Source organism: Brachyhypopomus gauderio, unplaced genomic scaffold, assembly GCF_052324685.1.
Source record: "Brachyhypopomus gauderio isolate BG-103 unplaced genomic scaffold, BGAUD_0.2 sc76, whole genome shotgun sequence".
Classification (NCBI taxonomy): domain Eukaryota; kingdom Metazoa; phylum Chordata; class Actinopteri; order Gymnotiformes; family Hypopomidae; genus Brachyhypopomus; species Brachyhypopomus gauderio.
In genome coordinates, this window is record NW_027506897.1 from 1519091 (window position 1) to 1530498 (window position 11408).

The window sequence follows — 11408 nt, forward strand, 5'->3', positions numbered from 1 at the left end:
CTGACAATGATCCTGGACTGGAAACAGAATGTAAAACAGGCACCGTGCACACTGCTCGGATATGATGTCTTAAAACCAAGATTCAAGCAAAAACATGACCTGTCAGTCATGCTTCTTTTAATCCGAAAAGGCGCATATGCAATGACTAAATCATAAAAGGCGGACTAGCTGGGTCGGTAGCTGTATGTAGTTTTGGTATAGCTGCCTAACGCTGATCATTTAATGCTTCGTATGCGGTGCGTGGAGCTCTGTGCATTGTTGTCAGAAGGTATGGGCAATGCACGAGGAAAAGCAGTGAGCAATGCACGAGGAAAAGCACTGAGCAATGCACGGGGAAAAGCACAATGCACGGGGCAATGCACAATGAAAAGCACGAGGAAAAGCACTGAGCAATGCACTGGGGACGCTCTGGGCCACTGAAGTTACACGAAGCCTAACTCAGATAGCTAATATGCTCCTGCAGCTGCCTTGTAAACATTCCCGTTATTCTGAGCTCGTGCCTCACTTGACTGCTGTGAATGTCATTAACTGTAACGCTGGTGTTTGTGTACAAAGCTGTCGCCGTCTCGTTTTCAGCCTTCACCCCCTGATTTCTATTTATCTCTTTATTTGGTGTTCACGTGAGGCGGTAAGTCTGCCCGTAGGACGTGAGTAACGGTTTATTGTATTCACGTCCAGTACACAGCAGTAGGATGAGCTAGATCGCTGTCAGCGCGAGCTGGAGGTCCGACGTGTCCCAGCACGTGCGGGGAGGGAGGCGCCTGCACGCGCAGCTCCGTAGGTGCGCGCGCCAGGTTGAGGTATGTTCCACGAGGAAGACGCAGGTTTAAAAAAAAAAAAACGCCAGGGGTGAAAACATCGCTTTTGTGTGGATACATGGGAGCACATCATGCAGTTTTGGAGTTTTCTAAGCTGCACCAGTGGAGGTATGTGAGTGTGTCAGAGTAAATACTGCTGGTGTTGATGATTACTGGAGGTACTTCAGACCTGATTTAGTCTACCATGAGGTGGAACCATCCGATCCTACAGTGGTGCAGACATATGGACCCTCTCTTCGGGGTTCACTTGCCTGTGAACGTTGTGTGCAGGTCAGATATGCGAGAACTACTAACCAGAGTCGGTTGTTTCCCCACTGTGTAAATGTCAGCCTCTGGATTCCTGTAAACGTACCTTGTCTTGCTCCAGGGGATGGTTGTGTACACTGGCATGTTTGCAACCAGCTCCAGAAATAGACAGAGGTATAAACATATGTATCACGACATGGCAGAGTTGTGCTGACTTAAAAGGTCTTACACCAATATGCTGGTGTTTGTGTTTAGGGGCTTCGCTTGAGCTGTCTGTCCACAGGGGGCTATAAGGTCGTGAAGTATTTATTTCACTGCAGAGACCGTGGCAGTAGGCACTGTTCATATTATGCATACAGTCCATTGTGATGATAATAATGATGTGGAATATGACAATATTACACATACACAGTTATCTAGTTCGGTTTTTTGGGTTCTCCAAACAAAATATTGTATTCAAACAATCATTTGATAAGCTGTATGGCTATTACACATTCTGCAGTGTGGCAGTCATAGTTTTTAAAGGCCCTACGTTGGAGATCCCCCATCACTGGAAAACCTTCTCACTATGTAAAAAAATCTAATTCCCTGTGGAGAGTTTGCTAATTTCAAAAGGCTTTAGTTTAGTTAGAGGCAGGTCAAATGTAAGTAGGAATGTCTGTACAGGAGCACAGCAAGTCACACATCACCTGAACGTTACATTTCACAGCGTTTCTGAACAGCTGAACACTTGAATGCACAACTGATCGGAGTGATGAAGCCAGTTAGATGGTCTCATGAAGCGGTCACCTCACCTGTCTGGAACGTGTGCACAGAAATGTCACTGCCGATACAGTTTTTGGGTCACGCTAGGGTAGGGTCACGCTAGGGTGGGGTCACGTTAGGGTAGGGTCACGCTAGGGTGGGGTCGCGCTAGGGTGGGGTCACGTTAGGGTGGGGTCACGCTACGGTAGGGTCACGTTAGGGTAGGCTCACGTTAGGGTAGGGTCACGTTAGGGTGAGGTCACGTTAGGGTGAGGTCACACTAGGGTGGGGTCGTGCTAGGGTGGGCTCACACTAGGGTGGGCTCACACTAGGGTGGGGTCGTGCTAGGGTGGGGTTACACTAGGGTGGGGTCACACTAGGGTGGGTCGTGCTAGGGTGGGGTCACACTAGGGTGGGGTCACACTAGGGTGGGGTCACGTTAGGGTGGGGTCACGCTACGGTAGGGTCACGTTAGGGTAGGCTCACGTTAGGGTAGGGTCACGTTAGGGTGAGGTCACACTAGGGTGGGGTCGTGCTAGGGTGGGCTCACACTAGGGTGGGGTCACACTAGGGTGGGCTCACACTAGGGTGGGGTCGTGCTAGGGTGGGGTTACACTAGGGTGGGGTCACACTAGGGTGGGTCGTGCTAGGGTGGGGTCACACTAGGGTGGGGTCACACTAGGGTGGGGTCACACTCTGGACTTCTCACTGTAATCTGCTCCTCAGCAAAATAGTAGTGCTGGTGATTAGAAAGAAGGGCCCAGTGAGACCGTGTGCAGGAGTTTAAGTGAGTGCTTAAACTGAGTATGTGACCCAGTTCACCGAGCATGTAACCCAGATCATTGGATATCTAACCCAGTACATGTAACACACAGTCCAAAATGTAGCTCCTCAAGTCTCTCTTGATCAGACTCAAATTCTAATACAATGAAATACTAGATACAGCACGTCCTTCTGAAGTTGAATGATTTATCTTTCTGTTTTAAATCTAAGGAATGTGTCACAACTCATTGTTCAGATGTAACTGTGTTTACTATCTTTGGTGTGTGTTGCGTTTGTTTTGAGGAACTGATCTGTGTGACATGTCTGAACATAACTCTCCAGCTCTCTGCATTGCTGGAATATACTAAGTATTCTCCAGAAAACGGCGCCTATATGTTCTGGGGGTAAGGACCGGTCTTGTGAAGGTGTGGGCCACAGCTTAAACCTGCACGTGTCCTTGTTTACAGATGTTACCACGTGTAAGGAATGTTTTACTCAGTTCTTGACTGCTCACGCACACGGAGGAACTTAGCTGCCATGACGTGAGCTTCCCAGACCATCTGGGCTGTGATCCGTTGAGCTGTTTTATGTCTCACTGTGACCTGGTAACATTTCTTAGGCTTAAACTCATTCCCTTCACATTACGTCCTGTTCTGAGGTATTAATGTAACGGATTGAATTGGGTTTTTGTGTTTTGCATGTTCCTTGCAAAATCACACGTGCTCTGCCAACACACGCGTTTGTTGAGATGCTTGGTGTTCAGTGTAGTCACCCAGTATCAGACTAGTGTAGCCCACCTCCCTGTTACCCTGTAGCCCTCTGGGGTGGGGGGGTCTCTACTCAGACACATGACACACACACTGTGTTATGTAGCCCTCTGGGGCCGGGGGAGGTCTCTACTCCGACACACACACACACACTCTGAGTGTCTTTGTGCCCTCATTTTACTCCCTTAAGAACTAATAACCTCCAAGGTGTCTTGTCATTGTTTGATTGTAAGGAGTGTTGAGACTGACCTGAGTTCAGCTACAAGATCTCAGACTCTGTGAAAACTCCCAGTTGTTCCCTCCGGGAGTCCTGACCACAGATGACGTGTGGCCAAGCTGGAACTCGAAGCAGGAGACTAATAAATGCGTTTATATGATGCTCACTGCCAGCTTCAAAGAGAGTTTATTTCACACTAGCACGAAGCAGTGAGTAATAGTTTTAATTACAATGAGCAGAGAGTTCTTCATTTAGCTGCTTTTGTTATGGTAAGACCCTCATTATCATTCATTAATATTCATTAATTCATTGAATGCTTGCTGTGCCTTATTTGTCTCCTTGGTGTTGAACTGGAGATGAAGAGGGCGATGAAGAGGGTGATGAAGAGGGCAATGAAGAGGGTGTATTCTGCCCTCAGATCTAAAGGGGAAGTGGACACGTTTGCTATGTGCTTTGGGTTTCTTCATCGGAACAGGACTATTGTCTGAAGGCTTTGTTGCTCCGTGTCCAGGGTGGTGTTGGGTCCGTGTCCAGGGTGGTGTTGGGTCCGTGTCCAGGGTGGTGTTGGGTCTGCTCCGTGTCCAGGGTGGTGTTGGGTCCATGTCCAGGGTGGTGTTGGGTCTGCTCCGTGTCCAGGGTGGTGTTGGGTCCGTGTCCAGGGTGGTGTTGGGTCTGCTCCGTGTCCAGGGTGGTGTTGGGTCCATGTCCAGGGTGGTGTTGGGTCTGCTCCGTGTCCAGGGTGATGTTGGGTCCGTGTCCAGGGTGGTGTTGGGTCCGTGTCCAGGGTGGTGTTGGGTCCGTGTCCAGGGTGGTGTTGTGTCTGTGTCCAGGGTGGTGTTGGGTCCGTGTCCAGGGTGGTGTTGTGTCCGTGTCCAGGGTGGTGTTGGGTCTGTGTCCAGGGTGGTGTTGGGTCCGTGTCCAGGGTGGTGTTGGGTCCGTGTCCAGGGTGGTGTTGGGTCTGGTCCGTGTCCAGGGTGGTGTTGGGTCCATGTCCAGGGTGGTGTTGGGTCTGCTCCATGTCCAGGGTGGTGTTGGGTCCGTGTCCAGGGTGGTGTTGGGTCCGAGTCCAGGGTGGTCCTGACGCAGTGATGATAACACCACCAGACTGCACAGAACTCCACAGCTTTGAGCAGATGACAGATAAACTGGAGATTGAGGAGACGCTGCTGAGATTGTACAAGATGTGCAGCAGGTTCCTGTATTGCACTCAGTCTGTCCTGCTGCCCGGCCGTGTGTGTGTGTGTGTGTGTGTGTGTGTGTGTGTGTGTGTGTGTGTGTGTGCGTGTGTACGTGCGTGTGTACGTGCGTGCGTGCGTGCGTGCGTGCATGTGGACGTAAACACAAAAGCCCTGCCTGAGCCACTTAGGCAATTACCAGAGTAAACTGTGTAAATCACAAAACTGCCCAGTTGAATTCTGGTTTTACTGGCCTGCTCTGGGTGGTCGCCAGCAGGACTGGGAGAAAGATGGCATTGTGGTTAATGTAGTGTGGCAGTGTGTGCTCTGTTCTACACTACAGCACTGCTTCAAGTGACCAACACACTTCTGTGTAAAGATTTCCATCTTATTTCAGCTCGCACACATCAGTGTGAACACGCTTTGTTTATAATGGTTGTAGGAACTCTGTAATCTGTTGCTATCTGGACTAAAACAATCCACACACGGTGTGTAAAATAATCAAGTTAGTAATAATGAGTAAGACATCTTTGCCTTTAGAGGATCTTCGGGTTTCACTGAATGCTGTTTTTAGCCTTTGGGACGTCATGGGTGACTGATATTTACATCACACTGTATCTATAAAGGGCTTCACGCCTTATGACCTACACTATATGGCTACCCACTGCATTATGAGTGCAAAACCATATTTAAAAATGGGTTAGGGTCAAACTCCTGTTACCCACTGAAGGCGTAAACACAGCCGATTGGTCTAAGAGGGACACCGTAGTCGTCCTGCGCTACAGCACTGTTACACTAGCAGTTCTGGATATGAATGTTTCCAAATGGCAGTCGTGCTCTAAATTTCAGCTTTGTCAATTTTTCAGTGTACAGTGTCTGTTTGTCAGCTGCTGATTGAGATCTGTGGTCATTTTGTGTTGTTTCTTGGTGTGACCTGTTTGGTGTGACCTGTTTGGTGTGATCTGTTTGGTGTGACCTGTGCACTTTTGGCTTGTGATGTCCTGATGTTCACATTAAATAATTCTGTTTAGTAATAAGTTTTGGTGACCTTTGCAGTCTTCTGGAAGTTTGGACCCTTTGAAACTTAACTTATGTTTCTTTGAAACCTCACATCTCAGTTTCTCTGGCAGACAATACAATTGTTATTTATTATAATAACCTATGCTATATATTTATAGCATGCTTGTAGATTTACATGCATTATTTTGACAAAAAATATGTTTTTGTTTATCATAGGACTTATGATTAATCAAAATGTCTTTAGTCATATCAGACATAACAATGATCTATTGTCTAACACATTGATTGTCACGGTGAGGCGGCCCTCTACCGGTCGCCTCCGTCCACAGCGGCTGTTGTTGTTGTTGTTTTGTGACGTCGTGTGCGTCCCTCAGGTGGGCGGAGCCCGTGATCCGTCTCACCTGAGGGTCGTTTGTTTGCCTATATATGTCCTGTCTTTGTACCAGTTGACCGCTGGTCATTATATCCTTAATTTGGAGATATTGCACGGGTTTTAGGTTTGCACACTTTCTATTAAACCAACCTCTTTCCCTGTGACTTGGCGTGATCGATTCCTTTTTAGTTGCTCACCTTGCCCGTCACATTGGCATTCATGTACACATCTTCTGTTTAGGGTGTCTTGGCATTTGGGATTTAGTTGGAGTTGAAGTCCATTTGCTTTGGTGTTTCTCTTAATTTGTCCACCCACACACTGGCTATAACTAGTCTCACTGTCCAGATACTAAAATAGTGTGAATTCACACAATACTTTCAATTACTTTCACACTCGTAGGCATCTAACAGCTACTCTGTCTTGTCCTCCATCTTAAGACGCCCCTCTCAACAGTTAGGCTAGATTGAAGACCTGCTGTAACTTGTTTGAGACTACATGCTTCCGTTTTGGTGGAACACGTATCTGAATCCTCCCCACACACATGCTGCTGTTATCTGATCCCACACACCTAAGATCTCTGGCGTTTGCTTACTGCAGCCATAATTGCAAAGTCAGTGGTGCATACAGTCAAGACTAACTGTCAGTTTTTTATGGTGTGATTCAGGCGTGGGCGTCCGTGGGTGTCCGTCTGGGTGAGCATTCGCACATGTGACCTCCTTAGGCTCCGCCTTCTCTCTTCAGCCCCTCAGCCAATCAAACATTCAAACTGACAGGTGGCAAATCAGAGGTGGCTTCTTATCCGAGTCTCTCTCTCTCTCTTTATCTCTCTCTCTCTCTCTCTCTCTCTCTCTCTCTCTCACACACACACAAACACACACACACACACATACTCATTCTCTCTCTCTCCATAACTCTGTCTCTCTCACTCTCATTCTCTCTCACTCTCATTCTAACTCTCTCTCTCTCTCTCTCTCACTCTCTCACTCTCTCTCTCTTTGACGTTCTTTGTCCGTCTTCCTTTACCAAGTCTATATTCATGGATATTCTTTGAGACTATAATGGGCATTTCTGAGCAGATTGCCAGTGTGTCCAGCCCTTATAAAGGTGTGAACCCACCAGGCATCAGTGACTTGCCTTTGATTTTGTGAGGTCAGAGCTCCTCACCAGAAACATGGGAGAGTGTCAGAATGGCTCTCCAACCTCAACCTCCATGTGCCCCTTTCTCTTCACACCCTCCACTGTGCTGTTGTTCGCAGCCGTTTCCTAACCGCATAAATGTGTTCATTGTTGACATTTTGATTTTCGCACACAGTGAGAGCTGCAGTGTTGTAGTCTTGTACATTTCATTGTCTCCTCCCTCTCTGCATTCATCTGCGTCCATGGAGTGGTGGCTGGAAGACTAGGAGAGTCCCAGTAGCGGCTGGTATACTGGGAGAGTCCCAGTAGTGGCTGGAAGACTAGGAGAGTCCCAGTAGCGGCTGGTATACTGGGAGAGTCCCAGTAGTGGCTGGTATACTGGGAGAGTCCCAATAGTGGCTGGTATACTGGGAGAGTCCCAATAGTGGCTGGTATACTGGGAGAGTCCCAGTAGCGGCTGGTATACTGGGAGAGTCCCAGTAGTGGCTGGTATACTGGGAGAGTCCCAGTAGTGGCTGGTATACTGGGAGAGTCCCAGTAGTGGCTGGTATACTGGGAGATTCCCAGTAGTGGCTGGTATACTGGGAGAGTCCCAGTAGCGGCTGGTATACTGGGAGAGTCCCAGTAGCGGCTGGTATACTGGGAGAGTCCCAGTAGCGGCTGGTATACTGGGAGAGTCCCAGTAGCGGCTAGTATACTGGGAGAGTCCCAGTAGCGGCTGGTATACTAGGAGAGTCCCAGTAGCGGCTGATATACTAGGAGAGTCCCAGTAGCGGCTATTATACTGGGAGAGTCCCAGTAGCGGCTATTATACTGGGAGAGTCCCAGTAGCGGCTATTATACTGGGAGAGTCCCAGTAGCGGCTGGTATACTGGGAGAGTCCCAGTAGCGGCTGGTATACTGGGAGAGTCCCAGTAGCGGCTGGTATACTGGGAGAGTCCCAGTAGCGGCTGGTATACTGGGAGAGTCCCAGTAGCGGCTGGTATCCTGGGAGAGTCCCAGTAGCGGCTGGTATCCTGGGAGAGTCCCAGTAGCGGCTGGTATCCTGGGAGAGTCCCAGTAGCGGCTGGTATACTGGGAGAGTCCCAGTAGCGGCTGGTATACTGGGAGAGTCCCAGTTTTCTGAAACCCTTCCAGAGCTTTTTGTCAGGAATGGTTCTTGTGTCCTGCTTCATGGCGCTGGACTGGACTGGGCTGGGCTGGACTGGACTGGACTGGACTGGACTGGACTGGGCTGGACTGAACTGGGCTGGACTGGACTGGGCTGGACTGAACTGGGCTGGACTGGACTGGACTGGGCTGGACTGGACTGGGCTGGGCTGGGCTGGACTGGACTGGGCTGGGCTGAGCTGAGCTGGGCTGGGCTGGACTGGGCTGGGCTGGACTGGGCTGGGCTGGACTGGGCTGCGTTATCCATGGCTCTCGTGGGGTTTCATTCTTCAAGAACCTCATAGTTTCAGATGCTGTGATGTCTGGGTGAAACCTGCTGTCTGAAGCAAAGGCTCTTGTCAGTGTCATAACACAGTGGTGGCGGGGTGACGCAGTGGCGGGGTGACGCAGTGGCGGGGTGGCCTGGAGCCTTTAGGTTGCCCGGAGTGTCTAGCAGGAGCTCATGGCCACACACATGCAGAACCGGGTTTGGTCTAGTGCATAGTGGTCCCACCACTATCATAACATCATAACATGAATCATAACATCACAACATGAATCATAACATGAATCATAACATGAATCATAACATCACAACATGGATCATAACATCACAACATGAATCATAACATCACAACATGAATCATAACATGAATCATAACATCATAACATGAATCATATCATAACATGAATAATAATATCATAACATGAATCATAACATCATAACATGAATCATAACATGAATCATAACATCATAACATGAATCACAACATTATCACAACATGAATCACAACATTATCACAACATGAATCACAACATGAATCATAACATGAATCATAACATCACAGCATGAATCATAACCTGAATCATAACATCATAACATGGTATCATAATGTAGAACATACAAATATTGAAGGCGTTCTGACTAGTCTCGGGTTTTTCAGATGGAGGTTTTAAATTTTTGGTCAGAATAATTTGGGACAATCTTGTAACTACTTCACATTAGGCTTTAAAGACTATAAATTGAAATATTATTGCCATTGGATGTATTATTGTAATTGCAGCATGGTGTTTTAACAAGTAATAGTTATGTAGTTATTTTAAAACAAGACATTGATTAACATAATGTTAAAACACAGTGCTTATTCAATATAGTGTTACGCATGCTTGCCATAAGAAAAACACCTCTGGACTTTAGATGCAGTCATCTGTGAGCAGTGTGTACACTAGATGGCGCTCTCTGCTTCTGTCTTCAGTCTCTGTTGTCCACACACACTCACACTGCCTTACATGGAGCCTGCCTAGCTCTACTGGTGATGGAGAGTGATTTATTCTGTTTCTCTCTGTTTTATTTCAGATCTCACAAGGATCTCCTACTATGCAGGTAAGTAAATTAGCCAACACTTTAAAATATGGTTCAGCACAGACCATTTGATGACCTCTTTTACAGTTGTGTACGTTTTGTCCCTCCCCATAGAAATTAACTGGTGCTGGTGGTGTTAGGCTATGACCAGGCACCTTGATCTGTATATAAACACTCCAGCAGGGAAGAGGTTGTCTTTGGTGTTTTGGCTGGAGGTTTTTATTTGTTCTTTCTTGTTCTCTCTCCACCCAGGCCATTGTTGAGCACATAACGCGCTTATGGGCTGATATTTGATCCAGCCAGGGTTCCTGTGGGAGGGTAGTGTGACAGGAAGTCTATCTGATCTCTCTTACGGGGTTCAAACCTGTGCTCTAGTGGGTGGAGAGTCTCTAAGCCACGAGGACACACAGTAAAGCAGACAGTGAGGCTCGCTCTGTTATTTCTGACACATTATTGAGTTTCTCAGCACTTCCATGCTGAATGTCTCTCAGGTTAGTTCCCAGGTGTTGAAGTGCGTTCTGGGTGCTGGGTGAAGGCCAACACGCGTGGCTCTGTGGCCTGCACACCAGTGATCAGTAGTGCACACGACTCACTGATCAGTTTGAAACAGTTTGACACGGTTCCACTCATTCTCGCCCGGCCTGACTCTGGTGTGATAGATGGAAACGCACGAATGCTTGGAAATGTAAAAGAAAGACCAAAACAAAACAAATTTATAAACATGGCTGTTAGCTTTCCTGCTGTTTTTGTCTTCCTGACTCTCTCAGTGCTACAAATCCTTCATGTGCTCAATAATGCATGTAGACGCTGTGCAGTTGTGCAGTGCTGCTAAAGCTGTGATGCTAACCGCTAGGCTGCTCACAGAGCTACAATGAAACAGGACACACTGCCAGAAGTGATTTGCTCAGTTTTCCTGCGTTAAACGAAATGAACCGGTTTCTGAAAGGCCTTTAATTTTAATTTGCCAAAACAGGTTAAATAGAATCTTAAAAAAAGATTGAACCGATTTCTTGAGTGTTGTATCTCTGTGTTGAACATTGAGTTCTCCGTAGAAGACGTTCTCAGGTGGTTGTTCTCTTCATTGTGTTTGCGTAATCCGCATGTGGAGTTTTGTGAAAAGCTGGAAGCTGTTTCGCTTCCTTGAGCTCGCTGATGGTCCATAAATATCTCCGTAGCACGTTTGGGGGATGAACGTAGCAGTTTGGGGGATGTGTCCTCATACACTATATAGGCTACTGCATAGGTTGTGTGGATGTTTTTGAAAAAGTATAAGCTAGCTATTAATGTGCTTAATGGTGATTTTTGTTTTGTTTTTGATTGTTGTTTTATTTTATTGATGTTCTGTACTTTAAATCGCCAGTTTTGTGGGGTTTGATGCTTTGATATACACAGTTATCACACATATGTGATCACATATGTTTTTATTTACGCTGCCATACATTAATCTAGCTGTACCTTGTAGGCTGTTTTACATTTCACACACTAGCTGTGCCTAGATGACTGTGAAATTGTTTGAGTGTGGACAGTTGTAATAGAGAGTATTGTATAATAGTTCACCATAGTTATCAGTAAATAACTATGTAATAACATGTTTTATCCATGTTATTGCTATATTTAAATGGGTATTTATCTATCAT

The 11408-nt window shown here is 47.0% G+C and overlaps 1 pseudogene across 1 annotated transcript in view; it reads left to right on the forward strand.

Moving 5' to 3' along the window:
* The first annotated feature begins 790 nt into the window (after nucleotides 1-790).
* The window catches only part of LOC143491525 (focal adhesion kinase 1-like), a 29143-nt pseudogene continuing 18525 nt past the window's right edge, over nucleotides 791-11408 (forward strand). Inside the window, exons 1-2 of the transcript XR_013125227.1 lie at nucleotides 791-926; nucleotides 9766-9792. The product of XR_013125227.1 is annotated as a focal adhesion kinase 1-like (transcript). The remainder of the gene's footprint in view (nucleotides 927-9765; nucleotides 9793-11408) is intronic.